This window comes from Sceloporus occidentalis, unplaced genomic scaffold (assembly GCF_023333645.1).
Source record: "Sceloporus occidentalis isolate IW3139 unplaced genomic scaffold, rSceOcc1.0.p SCAF_2, whole genome shotgun sequence".
Classification (NCBI taxonomy): Eukaryota; Metazoa; Chordata; class Lepidosauria; order Squamata; family Phrynosomatidae; genus Sceloporus; species Sceloporus occidentalis.
The window spans coordinates 268064231-268080720 of NW_028316982.1; the positions used below are offsets into that span (position 1 = coordinate 268064231).

The 16490-nt window shown below is 43.8% G+C and overlaps 1 protein-coding gene across 1 annotated transcript in view; it reads right to left on the minus strand.

Moving 5' to 3' along the window:
• The window catches only part of MYO7A (myosin VIIA), a 185078-nt gene extending 171399 nt beyond the window's left edge, over positions 1–13679 (minus strand). The window contains exon 1 of the mRNA XM_089512992.1: positions 13424–13679. The gene's annotated coding sequence lies outside the window, so the exon portion shown is untranslated. The remainder of the gene's footprint in view (positions 1–13423) is intronic.
• Positions 13680–16490: the final 2811 nt, after the last annotated feature.

The following is a 16490-nucleotide window of genomic DNA, read 5'->3' on the forward strand; positions in this document are numbered from 1 at the left end:
TCCACAGGATTTTTTTTTTTATGCGGGGAATGCTAGCTGGAAGAAAAAGGTTTTCAACTCCCTTTTAAATTGGGCCAGGGAGGTAATCGAGCGGAGCTCGACGGGCAGCGTGTTCCAAAGGGCCGGGGCGGCGATGGAAAATGTCCGCCTTGCGACGGAAGTAAGCCTAGCCCCAGGCACCTTCAGTAATAGCTGCCCGGATGTTCTGAGGGTGCGGGACGGAATATATGGGGAGAGGCGGTCCTTCAAGTATCCTGGACCCAAGCCATTTAGGGCTTTATAGGTAATCACCAACGCCTTATATTGGGCCCGGAAACAGATAGGCAGCCAGTGAAGATCTTTCAGCACCGGTGTTATATGGCTGGTCCTGGAAATACCAGTGACCAGCCTGGCTGCCATATTTTGCACCATCTGTAGTTTCCGGGTTTGGTATAAGGGTTGCCCCATGTAGAGTACATTGCAGAAGTCCAATCTCGAGGTTACCAGAGCATGTACAACGGTTTCTAGGTCCCTCTGGGCCAGGTATGGGCGCAGCTGGCGAATAAGCCGCAGCTGATAACAGGTGTTCTTGACCGTCGCATTCACCTGAGCAGTCAGGTGAAGCGACGAATCAAGAAGCACCCCCAGACTGCGCACGGAGTCCTTCACAGGGAGCGTGACCCCGTTCAGGACAGGTGGAACCACCGCCATTCCTGGACCAGGAGAACCTATCACTAGTACCTCCGTTTTCTCTGGATTCAGCTTGAGTCGGTTTTCCCTCATCCAGCCCATTACTGACTTAAGACAGGCCACGAGAGGAGAGACGCCATCCCCAGTCACTGCATCAGTCGGAGACATAGAGAAAATGATTTGGGTGTCATCAGCGTACTGATAACCCCGCGCCCCATGTCTCCGGATGATCTCTCCCAGCGGTTTCATGTAAATGTTAAATAGCATGGGAGACAGAATGGCTCCTTGAGGGACCCCAGTTTTAAGGGGCCTCTCATCGGAGCACACGTCTCCCAGCTGCACCATCTGGGACCTCCCAGAGAGGTAGGACCGGAACCACTGGAGCGCAGTGCCCCCGATTCCCACCTCTGCCAGGCATCCCAGAAGGATACCATGGTCTATGGTATCGAAAGCCGCTGAGATGTCCAAGAGCACCAACAGGGACACGCTTCCCCTGTCGATGCCCAGACGGAGATCATCGACCAAGGCGACCATGGCCGTCTCAACCCCGTAACCCGTCCGGAAGCCAGTTTGAAATGGGTCCAGATAATCCGTTTCATCCAAGATCGCCTGAAGTTGGATTGCAACCGCCCTCTCGATCACCTTTCCCAAAAATGGCAGCAGCGAAACTGGCCGATAATTATTATGAACCAGGGGGTCGAGGGAGGGCTTTTTTAAGATAGGTTTTATAATGGCCAATTTAAGTTCTGATGGAAATTGGCCCTCCCTCAGAGATGTATTAATAATCCGGCGTAACAACAAGGTTACCGCCGGTCCCCCCTGGGCCGCAAGCCACGAGGGACAGGGATCGAGAGAGCAGGTTGTCTTCCGGACACTTCCGAGGATCTTGTCCACATCATCGGTACTTACCAACTCAAACTGATCCAGTTTAATAAAGTCCACGGAGGCTCTGGATACCTCTACTCTAGGTTCTGCTTGAATGTCGGCATCAAGACCTTCGCTTATCCGAGAGGTTTTATCCGCAAAGAAGTCGTTAAATCGGTCACAGCAGGCCTTAGAAGGTTCAAGGATCTGGTTCAGGGCGGGAGGGAGCTGAGTTAGCTCCCTAACCACCCTGAACAACTCTGCCGGACGCGACTCTGCGGACGCAATACGAGCACCATAGAACGAATTCTTTGCTGCTCGTATTGCCTCTCCGTAGTCCTCTAACAGTTGGTCTAGGAGAGCCTTGTCGTCTAAGCTGTCTAAAATTCTAAAATTGAAAGCATACAAAGGCTAAAAATAATCTAAACCAACCCCCATTAATTCCATTAACACAAAATGCCGGCCAATGTTGCTTTAATGAAGGGTCAATGATGAGTTAATGACGGGATCCACACAAAGTCATCTGAAAGTCTTTTGCACAATCGCGGTCAATCACACTTTTTGGATAGTTAATGATAGGATCTGCGTGACGTTGCCTGAAAGTCCTTCCCACAATCATGCGGGAAGGATGGGACAGGAATGGGACAAGATGGGATAACCCCCATGAGATAATCTCCTTAGTGTTTTCTTGGCAAGATTTCTTCAGAGGAAGTTTCCTCTTAGGTTGAGCAAATATAATTTGCCCAAGATCATTCAGTGAGATTCCACAACTGAGCAGGGATTTAAACCCCCTAGTCTCTGAAAGACCTAGTGCAACACATAAATCAATGTACCATGCTGCCTCTTTAATAAGAGTTTTCTTGGCAAGATATCATCAAATGAGGTTTGCCACTGCCTTCTTGTTAGTCTGAGAGAGTGTGACTCCCCCAAGAGTTTCAGTGGCTGATCAGGGATTCAAATTAAAGGCGCGTTACAGACCGCCCGTTTGGGGCGGCCTGTAACTGGCTCTTGCCCCGCCGGATCAGGGCCTCAGCTGCCACAACGCCAGCCTCTGAGGCCCCGATCTGCCGCTTTCCAGGCTGTGGGGAAGCGGCAAAAGGCCGCTTCCCCACGGCCTGGAAATGGGTGTCCTTGGGGCTTCAAGCCCCAAGGACACCCGGTGACGGTGGGGACCAAGACGGTGGGGACCCGGCCCCTTTCTCATTTGCGTCGCTGGCGCAGCCGTGTAGAGGCTGTGCCAACGATGCAAATCCTGGAAGGAGCTCTGAAATGGAGCTCCTTCCTGTGCTGCCAAAAGAGCGCCCCAGGTGCTCTCGCACGGCGTGACTACGTCACTTCCGTGCCGCCTTGTTTGGAGGCGGCGCGGTCATGACGTAGTCATGGCGGCGGCCATCTTTATAGGGTGCCGCCATTTTCTATGTGCTCTGCACATATTAGGGTTAGGGGCATCAGGAAGTGATGCCCCTTTCTAACCCTAGTACATGCAGAGTGCGTACTTTTTGCCCGTGTGGAACGGGCCATAGTCTTTTAGTGCCATGGTCCAACACTCAAACCACTACTGCATGCTGGCCTGTTATACATACTGCTTTAATGAAAACCAGCCTATTAAAATATGCCGTATGGTTAAGACACTGTTAGAATCATAGAATCATAGAATCGTAGAGTTGGAAGAGACCACAAGGGCCCAACCCTCTGCCATGCAGAAAATCCAAATCAAAGCATCCCCGACAGATGACCATCCAGCCTCTGCTTAAAGATCTCCAAAGAAGAAGACTCCACTACACTCCGAGGGAGTGTGTTCCACTGTCGAATAGCCCTTACTCTCAGGAAGTTCCTCTTAATGTTGAGGTGGAATCTCTTTTCCTGCAGCTTGGATCCATTGTTCCTGGTCCTGTTGTTCAGACCTCTACTAATAGGCTGGAATTTGTGAATGTATCCAAATTCAGCTCCTTTCCCAATCTTCCCTTGAAATTCCTTTGTTTTCCAACAGTCATAGCGTGTCCTGAGAAACAAAATGTTCTAGCCTTGTGGTTTTTTAAAAATGCATTATCATTTCTTACGTCCTTTTTGATTTTTTATTCAAACCTTTCGATTCTTTTTCATTTTAAAGTGTATCAGTTTTTTTAAAAAAAATACAGCAAGAAAACAACATCCCATCCTCCAAGTGCAATAAAACTACTTTTCCTGAACCCTGAGCAGCAAAGTTGCATGTTTCAGGGAAGCTAGGATAGACTGGCCAACAGAGGATTTAGCTACATATATAAACTAAGACAAAGAAATAAACATAGAAGAGACAATGGACAATGGGAAGAGGGAAGGAAAGCAGAAATGAAGGGAATGTGACTTCTGAACATCAGCTTTCATATTTCTTAACCAATCTAAATTAGCTGTCAAACAATTCCAAGAATTCCAAGGAGGTATACAGGTATACTTGAATTCAAATTAAGACTGCCAGTTTGATCACTGGTACGTCCAGGAGCGAACATATCACACCAGTATATGCTGCTGCAACCTAAAAGCATGTTATTTCTCCACCTTCCTTCACTGATAATGCAGCTAAAAAACTCATGATTGTGGCAATAGTATCACAACTGTGACTAGGCAATGATCATGAACAGTTATGAATGAGTAAATTTGATACAGAATACTGGCCACTGCTACTTAAATAAAATGAAGTTAGGAATACAGTGGAGCCTTTGTGTCCACTGGGGCTTGGTTCCAGGACTCCCTCATGGATACCAAAATCTGTGGGTGTTCAAGTCCCTTTATATACAATAGCATAGCAAAATATACCTTTCATACATTTGCAAAATCAAGGTTTGCTATTTCGGAATTTTTCATTTTTGGAATATTCAATGACTGAATCCATGGATGCAGAATCTGTTGATATATATTAGAGCTATTTAAAATGGGAGTCAATTCTAGAATCTTTGATTACAGAATGAGAGAGTTGGAGGTGGTTCATGGGCCACTGAGTCAAACTCCCTGCTGAATGCAGGATCTCAGCTAAAGCATCCCTGGTTTGTAGCTGTACAGCCTCTTCCTGAAGTCCAGAGGACACTTCACCACCTTTCTAGGCAATTGGTTCCATTGATGAGCAAACATACACATTGGATTGCATATTGTAGGGGTTCTCAACCTGTGCTCCATGCACTTCTGTGCACTTCCCAGGTGTTCCGCAGCCACTCCAGGAAAATGAAAGAAATAAAAATCGAATGTAGTTAAAGAATAAGAAACAAAACATAGAATCAAATTAAGAAAATGAGAAATTACATTCTGAACAGAAATTTGCCAAGTTGAAATTTGCTGCGAGTCAAAAAGGTTAGGAACCCCGGCATATAGGATTGCAAAGGAGCTATCTTTTTGTGTTGTAAATGGATGTTAAATCTCCTAGACTTTGAGAATCTTCCAGGAGCCACATGGCCGGAAGGAGGAGGTGCCAGTCTGCAAGAAATACCCCTCCATACCATCTGAACTGAGAACAAAAGCAGTAAAATGCAGGCTTATGGCTAACATCTTCAATTTTTTCTGCAGTGTGGTTTTTAACACCTTGCCTGATGAAGGAACCAGTGGAGCTTCGATAGCTTGAAACATGTATATCGTACATTTTGGTTGGCCCAATAACGGTATCGCTGTTTGGTGGATTTTTGTGCTATATGGCCAACACAGCTACCCCTGGACATTCAAAGCGTACCATCAGATTGCCAGTTAGAGGAAAGGTGTTGCACAAGGAGGTGGTGGATATCTCTTTGTGCAATGCCCAAGAGAGTACTGATGCTGGTTTTAACCAGGGATTAGTGCAGTTCAAGTCACTAAGAGGATTCCAGCTATGATGTGCTGGAGAAGGGCAGTGGGACAAGTAGCTCAGTATTGTCAAGGCTTGTGGCTCTGCATCGGGTGCAAATGTGTGCCAATGACATCAACCATCTACTTCCATCACTGTTAGTATTGGCTACAGTACAATTTATACTTAAGTGTCTGTGTGTCTATAAGAGCTAGTGTGGCATAGTGGTTTAAGTGTCGGGCAAGGATTCTGGAGACCAGGGTTTGATTCCCAGCTTGGCCATGGAAACCCACTGGGTGACCTTGGGCAAGTCACACTCTCTCAGCCTCAGGGGAAGGCAGTGGCAAACCTCCTCTGGACAAATCTTGTCCAAAAATGCTTTAGCCATTTATTCCTGCATGGCAGGGCATAGAACTAGGTGGCCCTTGTGGCTCATTCGAACCCTATGATCTATGATTTTGTGATTCTATCAAGATTATAGGTACTAACAGTTATACTTTTGTTTTGCTCAAACCATCAATCAAAATGAAATGATCAAGAGCAGGAAACTTTCTTGTTTTCTTTCAACTCAAGAAGACAGACCAAGTATCAAGAAAACCAGACCTATCTCCCCACCACCACTACCACCCTTTTTCGTTCATGAAAGCCACTCTCTGCAGCTCTAGAGAAAGGCCTTGAAAGTGGATGAAGTAAACAGGCTTTCTTTCACGCTAGACTAATCCCTTCCATGGTAACGGGGCCGATGGCAAAGTCACAAGTTAGTAAGCACGAGATGGAGAAGACCGTGTGGGCAGGAGATGGGCAGAAGGTTTAGGGTGGGCAAGAGAGAACATGTTCTTTCCCTCTGAGTCTGCTTTGCTTACGAAACTGACTGCCACAAGGTGTACAATAGGCTAAGTGGGCTTTAAAAAGGATTTAACAATTCACAGAGAATGGGTCTGTCTGTCTTTCAGCATACCTTCTTGGCTTCTAACTGATAAAAGATAAAGCTATCAGTAAGAAAATACAGACAGGTTAGCACTTCCACTGCACCAAATTCCCAGTTATTCATACCAGGCACTCACCAAGATAGCAGTGAGGGCTTCCACTTTAATGCAAACAAACTTTAAAGGAGCTATCCAACATTTTGAACATTGGATAGCAGTCAGGATATCTAGGAGCTGAAGTCCAGAACTCATTCCCACTTACATTTAAACCAGTTTGCGATTCGCCTTTGTTCCGTGTCAGTTAATCGATTCCTAAAGATCCGTTGTTACCACTATGAAAGCAGATCTTTTCATTATGCCCTTGTAATCGCTTATTTTCTTTGGCACAATTGTCATCCCCACTAGTTTGCGCCACTTCAAAATGCATGTCAATCATCTATGCATCATCAGTGACATAAGCGTCAGCCCGGGCAGCCTGGCTTGGGAAACACACACACACACACACGCACACGCACACACACACACACACACACACTTTTCACTTATTGCAAGTAGTTGCAAAATCAATGAATCAAATTTTCTATCAATTTTATTTTATTTTTTAAAAGCACATGTGCCCATAGGTCACACCAGAAGCACAAAGGCAGCATTGGGGGAGGGGGCAATGGTGGATCTACCAAAAACTGAGGAGGGATGGTAAACAACCCTCTGCTATTAGGCCCTCCCCTCCAGAATGATGTGATTCAGATCTGTCATTCCCACTTGTTGAACACGCTTTGGATTTGATTCTCTTCAAAGGAACTGCCAAAGAACTAGTGTCAGGTTTTTTCATTTGCCTTGCTTCGTTGCAATTGAAATCGATCACAGTAGGATCAGAACTGGTTTCAAATGGGAAGGAGAGTCATATAACCCAATCAGTAATTTAAATCATAGTGGGAATACGGCCCTGGATGGCCAAAGTTTGAGAACTACTGATCTATGGAGTCAAACATGTAGCAGATTTGTGGCCCCTTGTGACAAAGCTACCACTGAAAGATGATTCCCGTGAAGGTTTACATATGGCTGGCTCAGGGTGATAGGACATGTACTACATTTCAACTTTCCATCCAGGAGGAATTTCAAAATGTCCTCCCAACCCTATGATGCATGCCTAAGAGGCATGAATTTACATTTACACTATATGAGTGCTTTAAGCTTTTATTTGGTGCTATCCTACATTTTTCTTGGATGGCCTACATTGTGCGGTGCCTTGTCCTCCTTTTCACTTAAGACATTTGGTCACGCTGGGGTGGATTGGCTGAGATTTTCTTGGATTTTAGCCACAGTTACTTGCTACCACTTTAGCTGGTTCCGATTTGCCACTTTCGTTTTTTAAAAAGCATGCTTGGGTCTTGTCATATGCCCAGCAATGTACCTCATGGTGGCCCCAGTGGCATCACTAGTAGGGTGCGGGGGATGCAGGTCACACTGGGTGACACTTCCAAGGAGTGGTGACCCCCAGCTGGACCCTCCTTGCAAACCTTCCTGCCTTCCCTGGCACCACAGCTCTCTCGAAGGAGAGATCCAAGGCACAGGAGAAGTAGGGGCAGTGCACACTTCTTCCGTCCCCTCTCTTGCTGGCCACCTGCTCAGCCTCTGGCAGCCCTGAATGGGCATCTGTGTGGGTGGAGGTTGGGTGGCCCTGTGGATGAAACATCTTCAAGACTCCTCCAGTATTTAGGTCTTTTAAATTCAAGCAAGTAGGGCTTGGGGGGAAGAAGGGCAGAGGAGTCCCCCACTGCCATCACCTGACAGCCCTTTTTGGGAAAGGTGAGGAGGAGGATAGGCCACTGTTGCCACCACCCTCAACATCCCTCATAATCCCCTTCAGGCACCCACACTGGGTGACACCAGCACTAGAGATGTCAGTAGATGGCTCTCTCCAGGATAGCCATGTGTTCAGCATTAGAGAGGGCAGTCCTCTATGCATTAGTGGTGGGGTGACTAGAGGTCATCCTTTTCTGAGACATGTCCTCCATTTCAACCTTCTTTCCAGGGGCAATTCCAAAATGTCTTCTATTTTGAGCATGACTGCATGGATCCACATTTATATTACTGTTTCTAGCTTTTATTTTGTAATGGTCTGCATTTTTCTTGAATGTCCTACATTTTAGAGACATCCAGTCTGCCGGATTAGTGAGGGCTGTTGGAGGACAACCTTCTATTAGAAGCAGTCCTTGATTTGATAGATTTTCTTGGTCCAGCTCTGGTTTTAAAGTAAAGATCCCTGAGAAGCAGGAACACAGCAACCTTGAAGATGTCCAGCAGCTATCAGCCTCTGGACAGCAAGTGCAAGCCAGAGACAATGCTGACCACAATGATTAGATATGTTGCATTTATATTTAATGTAAGAGTAATAATTGTGGAAAAACCACAAATAAAAAATACTATTCTTTTTGTCTAAGAGAACACCTCTGTAGGAATCTCCAAGTTTTCCAGTGCAACTCTATGGTCAACATCAGCCAGTAGTAGTAGTAGTTATTATTATTTTTATTATTGTCTTATATCCCGCTTTTCTCCCAATATAGGGACTCAAGGCGGCAAACAAGTATGAAACAATACGATTTAAAAACAATACAAAAGTAAATCATAGAATCATGTTGGAGGACCTACAAATACTTGGAGGTCCTATAAATGTCTAGAGAAATGTTTTCTCTAGGGACTTCTAGGTTTTTCAGCACAACTCTATGGTCAACTTCTGACAGAGTTGCGCTGGAGGACCTAGAGATCAAAACATCAAATAATCAAATGGGCAAAAGTCAAAGCCGCAAAGGTAGAAGGCCAGATGTACATGTTTTGCACAGTTCTGCACATATAAACAAGCATATGCCAATTTTTGCAAAATTCTATATTGTCTTTGGCCAAGATTCTACATGACGATCTATGGTAGGGAATATTATGAATGTTATGTAATGTTACAAATGTTAGAACGCCACTGCAGTCCCCCTGTCACCATCCCTAAGACTGCAATAGCCTTCTCTGCATTGTGTGGCTGGTAGAGCCAGCATGGTGTAGTGTTTTGAGCATTGGGCTATTACTCTGGAGACCAGGGTTTGAATCCCCTCTTGGCCATGAAAACCCACTGGGTGGCTTTGGGCAAATCACACTCTCTCAGCCTCAGAGGATGGCAATGACAAGCTCTCTCTAAAGAAATCTGCCAAGAAAACCCTGTGATAAGTCAGAAACAACTTGAAGGCAAACAGCACATACACATGGAGCACAGCCTCTCCAGTCCCACCAATTCACTCTGCTCTCCAACACCAATAGAATGGCTTACCCTGACAATGTTTTATAGCTGAAAACCAGGACAGGTGTGGCCAAATGGGGTCAAGATGGTAAAAGTGATTCACAAGGAAGAACACACAAGCTAAGAGATGCTGCAGCAGTTTGCTTTTGCCTGATCATGCTGGGAAAGGCGAGACTCTGTCCATGCAATTAAATGTCCCAATTTAGCAGGGCCAGTCCTATTTAATCCTCTGTTGCCCTGCTTTTCAGCTGCTTTGAAAATGTCTCAGTTTCTCTCTCCCACTCTCACTTCCCCTTTGTTTCCTGCTTACTTCAGTTGCTGCAAAATGAGTTCAAGGTGCAAAAGTAGCTCCTAGCTTGAGTGTTCTTCTTTATGAGTAACTTTTGCCATCTTGAACGTACTCTGACGTTGCTTGGCCAGGCCTCTCCTGGTTTTTGTCTGTGAAATGTTAGAGGGTTCGCCTGTCTCCTCCTCAAGTTAACTACTTTTTCACTTTGAACTGAATTTGCAGCAAATGCAGTAGGCAGAGAATAAAGGAGGAAAGTGGGAGGATAGAGAAACTGGGACATTTAAAAAGAAGCTGAAAAAGTGGGATGACAGAGGATTAACCAGGACTGCCCTTGCCAAATCAGTACAGTTGCAGGGTTTGGAATGGCCATCCCTAAACTACAAATCCCAGGATCCAATAGGATGGAACCACAGGCTTCTAATGTTTAAACAAGGACGGTTCTTAATATTGTCCATTTTATCTGGTTTTAATTTTACATGATTTTTTGCATTTTGTAACGTTTGTATGCTTTTAATTATACTGTTCTTTTAATGTTTTGAGCTGCTCTGAGTCCAAGTTCTGGGGAAAAAGCAGGATACAAACAAATATGATATCTGTATATGATATATGATATGATATATGATTTCAAATCAGTTTTAATGTAGTGATTTTAAATTGGTTTAAAAACTTTTTGCATATGTTTCTGAATTTGTTATGGAAGCTGCCTTGGGTTCCATCCTGTGAGAAAGGCAGCATATAAATAAATAAAGTACATAAGTACATAAATCCAAGTACTATAATTGTGTAGTGTGAATGGGCCCTGGCAATAAATACTACTAGTTCTTTCAATGAGGTTTCCCCCCCCTAATAAATGAATTCCACTAGTTCTTTCCATTCAGAGGTTTTCCCTACTATCCTGCAGCAATCTCCCCATCAGTAATGCAAGCTTATAGGCAGGAAACAAGTGAGCCATATAAAATCCTGTGGGTTTTTTTATGGCACAGGCTGGACTGGTACCAAGGATTTGCCATAGCTGTGATTCCTATGTAACCCACACTGCTACAAACTCTCAAGTCACAGCCAAAATCTGATACCGTGGGGAATGCAAACCTATGTTACAGCAGGTTTCCTGCATCTAGCTTAACCTCTGGGTCGAACTCAACAGCATAAAGTATCCAAGCCATTGTCTGAGGTGCTGATACTGTTCTGCATATGGTTGCGGAAGGGATTTGGACGGGTTACTCCTAAAGATGCTGGGGTGCGCCTCCAAATTCAAACCTTCTTCAACATCATGGCAAACAGGGATGCAATGCTTAAACAATCAATTCATTATTTGTGAAGTTGAAAGCTTTCATGGCTGGCATCCATAGTTTTTGTGGGTTTTTCAGACTATGTGGCCATGTTCTAGAAGAGTTTGTTCCTGATGTTTCACCAGCATCTGTGGCTGGCATCTTAGAGAAAGATGCCAGCCACAGATGCTGGCGAAACATCAGGAATAAACTCTTCTAGAACATGGCCACATAACCCGAAAACCCCACAAAAAACTAATTCATTATTTGTTTTTAACAACCCAGTTTAAAAGATACCTCCAATAGGCAATAGCTAAGATATATACAGTCGGTCCTCCTTATCCATGGATTTTTTTTATCCACAGATTCAAGCATTCATGGCTTGAACATATTTTTAAAAAGTATAAATTCCAAATAGCAAACCTTGATTTTCTATTTTATATAAGGGAAACAATTTTGCTCTGCCATTATATGTAAAGGGACATGAGCATCCACTGGGAGAATTATACTTCTATATAACTAGAAATTCTATTGTATTTTATGCATGTATCACTTCTCTCCCAGCATGAGACCCAGGCAGATTACTGAAGGCTAAACGAAGCTAAGGAAGAAACTCTGACAATAAAGGCGCTGGAACAGAGTTAAACAAGTCATCACATTAAAACACTATTTTAAGCACAGAATGAAATAAATAACCATTTATTTCATAAAACCACAACATCAAAGTTAGAAATACAGCACACGCCCAACCCATAAAAAGTCTTCCCATGCATAAATCATTAACTATTAAATGTATGTAGAGAGATGTTGTAGCACCTTTGAGACTAAGTGAAAGACAGATGTTGGCAGCATGAGCGTTTGTAGACTTGAAGCAGCTTTATTTTGGCCTGTCTGTATGGGCCCTTAAGTCTGCTTCCTCAGATGCATTTGGACTATGAAAGTTCATGCTGCCAACTTTTTCCCCCCCAGTTAGTCTCAAAGGTTCTACAAGATCTCACTACATACTCATTCTACAGACTCACGGCTATATCTTTGAATATAACCATTAAATGGCTGTCTGAATAAAAAGGTCTTTTGTCTGCTGGTGTAAAGAGAGCAGAGAGGGGTGCAGCCTAGCTTCCTGTAGCAGGGAGTTCCACAGGTTAGGAGTAGCCACTGAGAAAAACCTCTCCTGGGTCCACACCAGCTGGGCCTGTGATGGTAGCTGGGCTAAGAGAAAACCTCCCCTTGAGTTTCTTAGAAGTCTGGTAGGTTTGTGTTGTTGTTGTTCAAGTCATTTTTGACTTATGGTGACAAATCTATCATGAAGTTTTCTTGGCAAGTTTCTTCAGAGGGGGTTTGCCATTGCCATCCTCTGAGGCTGAGAGAGTGTGACTTGCCCAAGGTCACCCAGTGAGTTTCATCGCTGAGTGGAGATTTGAACCCTGCTCTCCACAGTCATAGTCCTGCTGGCTCTATAGGGAGAAATTTTTTTTACAGATAGTCTGAACTTAAGTCATATAGGAGAGCCAGCTTGGTGTAGTGGTCTCAGCGTTAGACAAGGTTCGATTCCCTGCTCAGCCAAGGAAACCCACTGTGTGACCTTCTTTATGTCACACACTCTCAGCCCCACAAAAAACCCTGTGATAGAGTCACCTAACAGAACAATCGGAAACAACTTGAAGGCACATGAGAACAACAAGCCTTATAGATCTATATAGGTCATAACCAATGATCTATACTCCATGTCTTGCAAAATGTGGATGTGCAATACTTTTTAAAAGGGACCATCCCCTTTTTTCTCCCCCATAGAAATGAACACTTCTTGTGCTTATGCCCTCAACAATGCATATGTGCATCATCTCAAAACAAAAGTTATGTGTCTTGGCTTCAAAACTAATGTTTTTCACTAAATGTGCATGGGGGGGGGGGGACAAATTGATGAAAACCACATCCAATTAATTTGACAAAAATGTCCTTAGTCAAGCAAGAGCCCTCATGACAAGAGATCTTGCCTCTTCTGCCAGAGAATATAACCTCCCGGGGGAACAAAATATCTCTGGTAAACTTTATTTCCCAGCAAAGGAATGTATTCCATTATACAAAAGTGTCCTTTTCTTTTAGGCAAAGATGGCTAAGAAAGGACAATGCACTCCTTCACCCTCAACAAGCAAATTATAACTTGGGAAGGTCAACAACCGATATATCCAGCCAGTGTGGGAACAAGGGAAAGCAAAGAGCTTGCAACAAAATAGCAGCAGCGACCCTAAGAAGCTTTGCATCAAATCCATACAAATTAAAAAGGAAATTCCAAGCCACCTGTACCTCTAAGGGATTGGGGGTTTGCTCCTACCTTACCTTCCTGATATAGAGAATCCGATGCCACAGATGACAGATATAATTTCTATGCTTTAAAAGGGCCCAGTTTTTGGAAACAGCTGGGTCACCACAGAGTTGGATTTATATGGTCCAGTGGAAAAATGAATGCATGGCTTAGAAGTGCAGGTTTTTTCCCCCTTCTTCTTCTCTGCACCAGTTTTTTGTCTCTCTCTGTTCCCCTTTGCTTGCTGTCAAGAGCTGCTTTGGATACAGTACCTGATTCACTTCAATAGCCTCCCATTCATACAAGCTGATCCTTCTTACCAAGGGGAGGAGCTGAGTGTGAAGAGATTACAGAGCAAATAGAAAAGCAAGCAAGAGTGCTCAAAGAAGGCTTCTTCTGCCTCTTTCTCCTCCAACATTTCCCAGGTGAAAACTGGGACATGGGTGGCAAAGCAAAAGCACAGCGTGGTCAAGATGTCAAGATGTTATTGAGGATGAACAGACAAGCAAGGAGAGGCTGCAGCAGTTTGCTTTTGCCTGAGCCTACTGGGAATCATAGAATTATATAATCATACAGTTGGAACAGACCCCAAGGACCATCCAGTCCAACCCCCTGCCATGCAGGAACTTGCAATCAAAGCATTCCTGACAGATGGTCATCCAGCCTCTGTTTAAAGACCTCCAAGGAGGGAGACTCCACTACACTCCAAGGGAGTTTGTTCCACTATTGAACAGCCCTTACTGTCAGGAAGTTCCTCCTAATGTTGAGGTGGAATCTCTTTTCCTGGAGCTTGCATCCATTGTTTCAGGTCCTGTTCTCTGGAGCAGCAGAAAACAAGCTTGCTCCTTCCTCAATGTGGCACCCCTTCAAATACTTAAACAGGGCTTTCATAACACCTCTTTACTGTCTCTTCTCCAGGCTAAACATACCCAGCTCCCTAAGCCATGATTTTCAGACTCTTCACCATTTTAGTTGCCCTCTTTTGGACATGCTCCAGTTTCTCCGCATCCTTTTTGAATTGTGGTGCCCAGAACTGGACACAGTATTCCAGGTAAGGCCTGACCAAGACAGAATAGTGGCACTATTACTTCCCTTGATTTAGATACTACACTTCTATTGATAGCATTGGCCTTTTTAGCTGCCGCATCACACTGTTGACTCATGTTCAGCTTGTGGCCTACTTGGACTCCTAGATCCCTTTCACACGTAGTCTCATTCAGCCAGTTGTCCCCCATCCTATATCTAGGCAGACTCTATCCAGAGTGGAAAGTAGTTTTGTCCTTTGAACTCAACTTGCTGCAATTGGAGTCAACTGAAGAAGAAGGGGGAGAAACTGGGACATTTTTTGTAGCTAAGAAAGCAGGATGCTGTTGTTGGAATTCAAAGACAGCCATGTTAGTCTGGAAAATCAGTCTGCAAAGGGATCTTGTAGCACCTTTGAGACTATCTGAAAGACAGAAGTTGGTAGCATGAGCTTTCCTAGACAAACTGCAAATTTGCAAAGTGCAAATTTACAGCACTTTATAACGTTAATAATAATAATAATAATAATAATAATAATAATAATAATAATAGACCAGAGTCAACTTCCTCAGATGCATGAAGTGGAGAATGTTGTTGTTGTGTGCCTTCAACTAGTTTCTGGCTTACAGTTGAGTACAGCGTGGTGTAGTGGTTTGAGCTTTGGATTATGACTGGAGAACATGGTTTGAATTCCCCACTTGGTCATGAAACCCACTGGGTGACCCTGGGCAAGTCACACTCTCTCAGCCTCCCCTCTGAAGAAACTTGCCTGGAAAACCCCATGATAGGTTTGCCTTAGGGTCACCCTAAGTTTGAAATGACTTGAAGGCGTACAACAACAAAGTGTAAAACATACAAAATTAACGTTAAAACAGTGTTAAATAGCACACTGAAAAAACCTATTAAGAAAATAACTGCAGAAAACTTCTCACATTTGGAGAATTTTTCTGAGAATTTTGTTGGCACCAGAATATTCTTTTTATTTTTGATACTAAAAGGTTTTTTGCACAACAGTTTTTGCCTCTGTTTTGTAAAAACAATATGTTTGTGTAAAAGCCACTGTGCAAAATGTGATCAGAAAATACATAGAAGTCTTGATATTGTCACTCAACAGGGGGAATACCTTTGAAGCCAGGAATGAAGCAAGTGGGGATCTGCATTTCTAAGGGGAAACATGAAAGTGTTTGCTCAGTTGGAATTGGTGTCAGACAGAGTTTAAATAAGACTAGCAAAGTTTAGATACACTGTTATCTCCATGCTCTGACTGGAGAGTTACTCAACGATCAATCCCTTTGTATTTTTCATGTGTTTTTAGATATGCCACCAAGTTTAGAAACAAGCAAGCAGAGGACTTGTCACAATCTGAAGATGTCACCAAAAGCAAAACAAAAGAAGACCTTGCTTTCCAGCCAAATAATATTCCGTGTAAGAAAGCATGATAGCACCACCTTATGGTCAAATGCTCCAGACATTATAAACTGTAAATGATTTTGACTGAGATTATGCATCAGTCTCTACGTTTCATAACTTTACACATCCATAGTTAAGCTGCAGAAATGCAATCAGATTCTGTTATTGAGTTGCAAAGATGCTTTTTCTTAGGAGAAGCAAGAATGTTCCAATGAGCTACAGGTGTTCCTCATGTGCATCAGGTATCTCTGATGTGCACTGCGCACCTCTCATTCTCACTGGGGAGTTGTGATCCACATTTGGCACTTACAATGGCCCTTCTGGTGTGTTCTAAGGACTTCTTATGCTCACTGCGCACTTGTGATGTGCATTGCACACAATTGTGCAAAGGGCACCTGTATGCTGTAATATCAAAGGAGCCATTAGGTGAATATGGAGGTTGCAAAACTACCCAATTCTATTTCCCACATGCCTGGATACCACTTATAAATCTTAATCTGTGACTAGCCTTTGAAACTGTTCCATTTTGAAAGACTTTCTCAAAGAAGACAATTGTTAAAATTACTCATTGCTTCCTTTGAGAAGAAAATTAGGGAAGAATTACATTCGTATGCTTTATGCTGCTACCATTTCTAAACATTTCTAAATCGGTCATCAGGTTACGAAGAA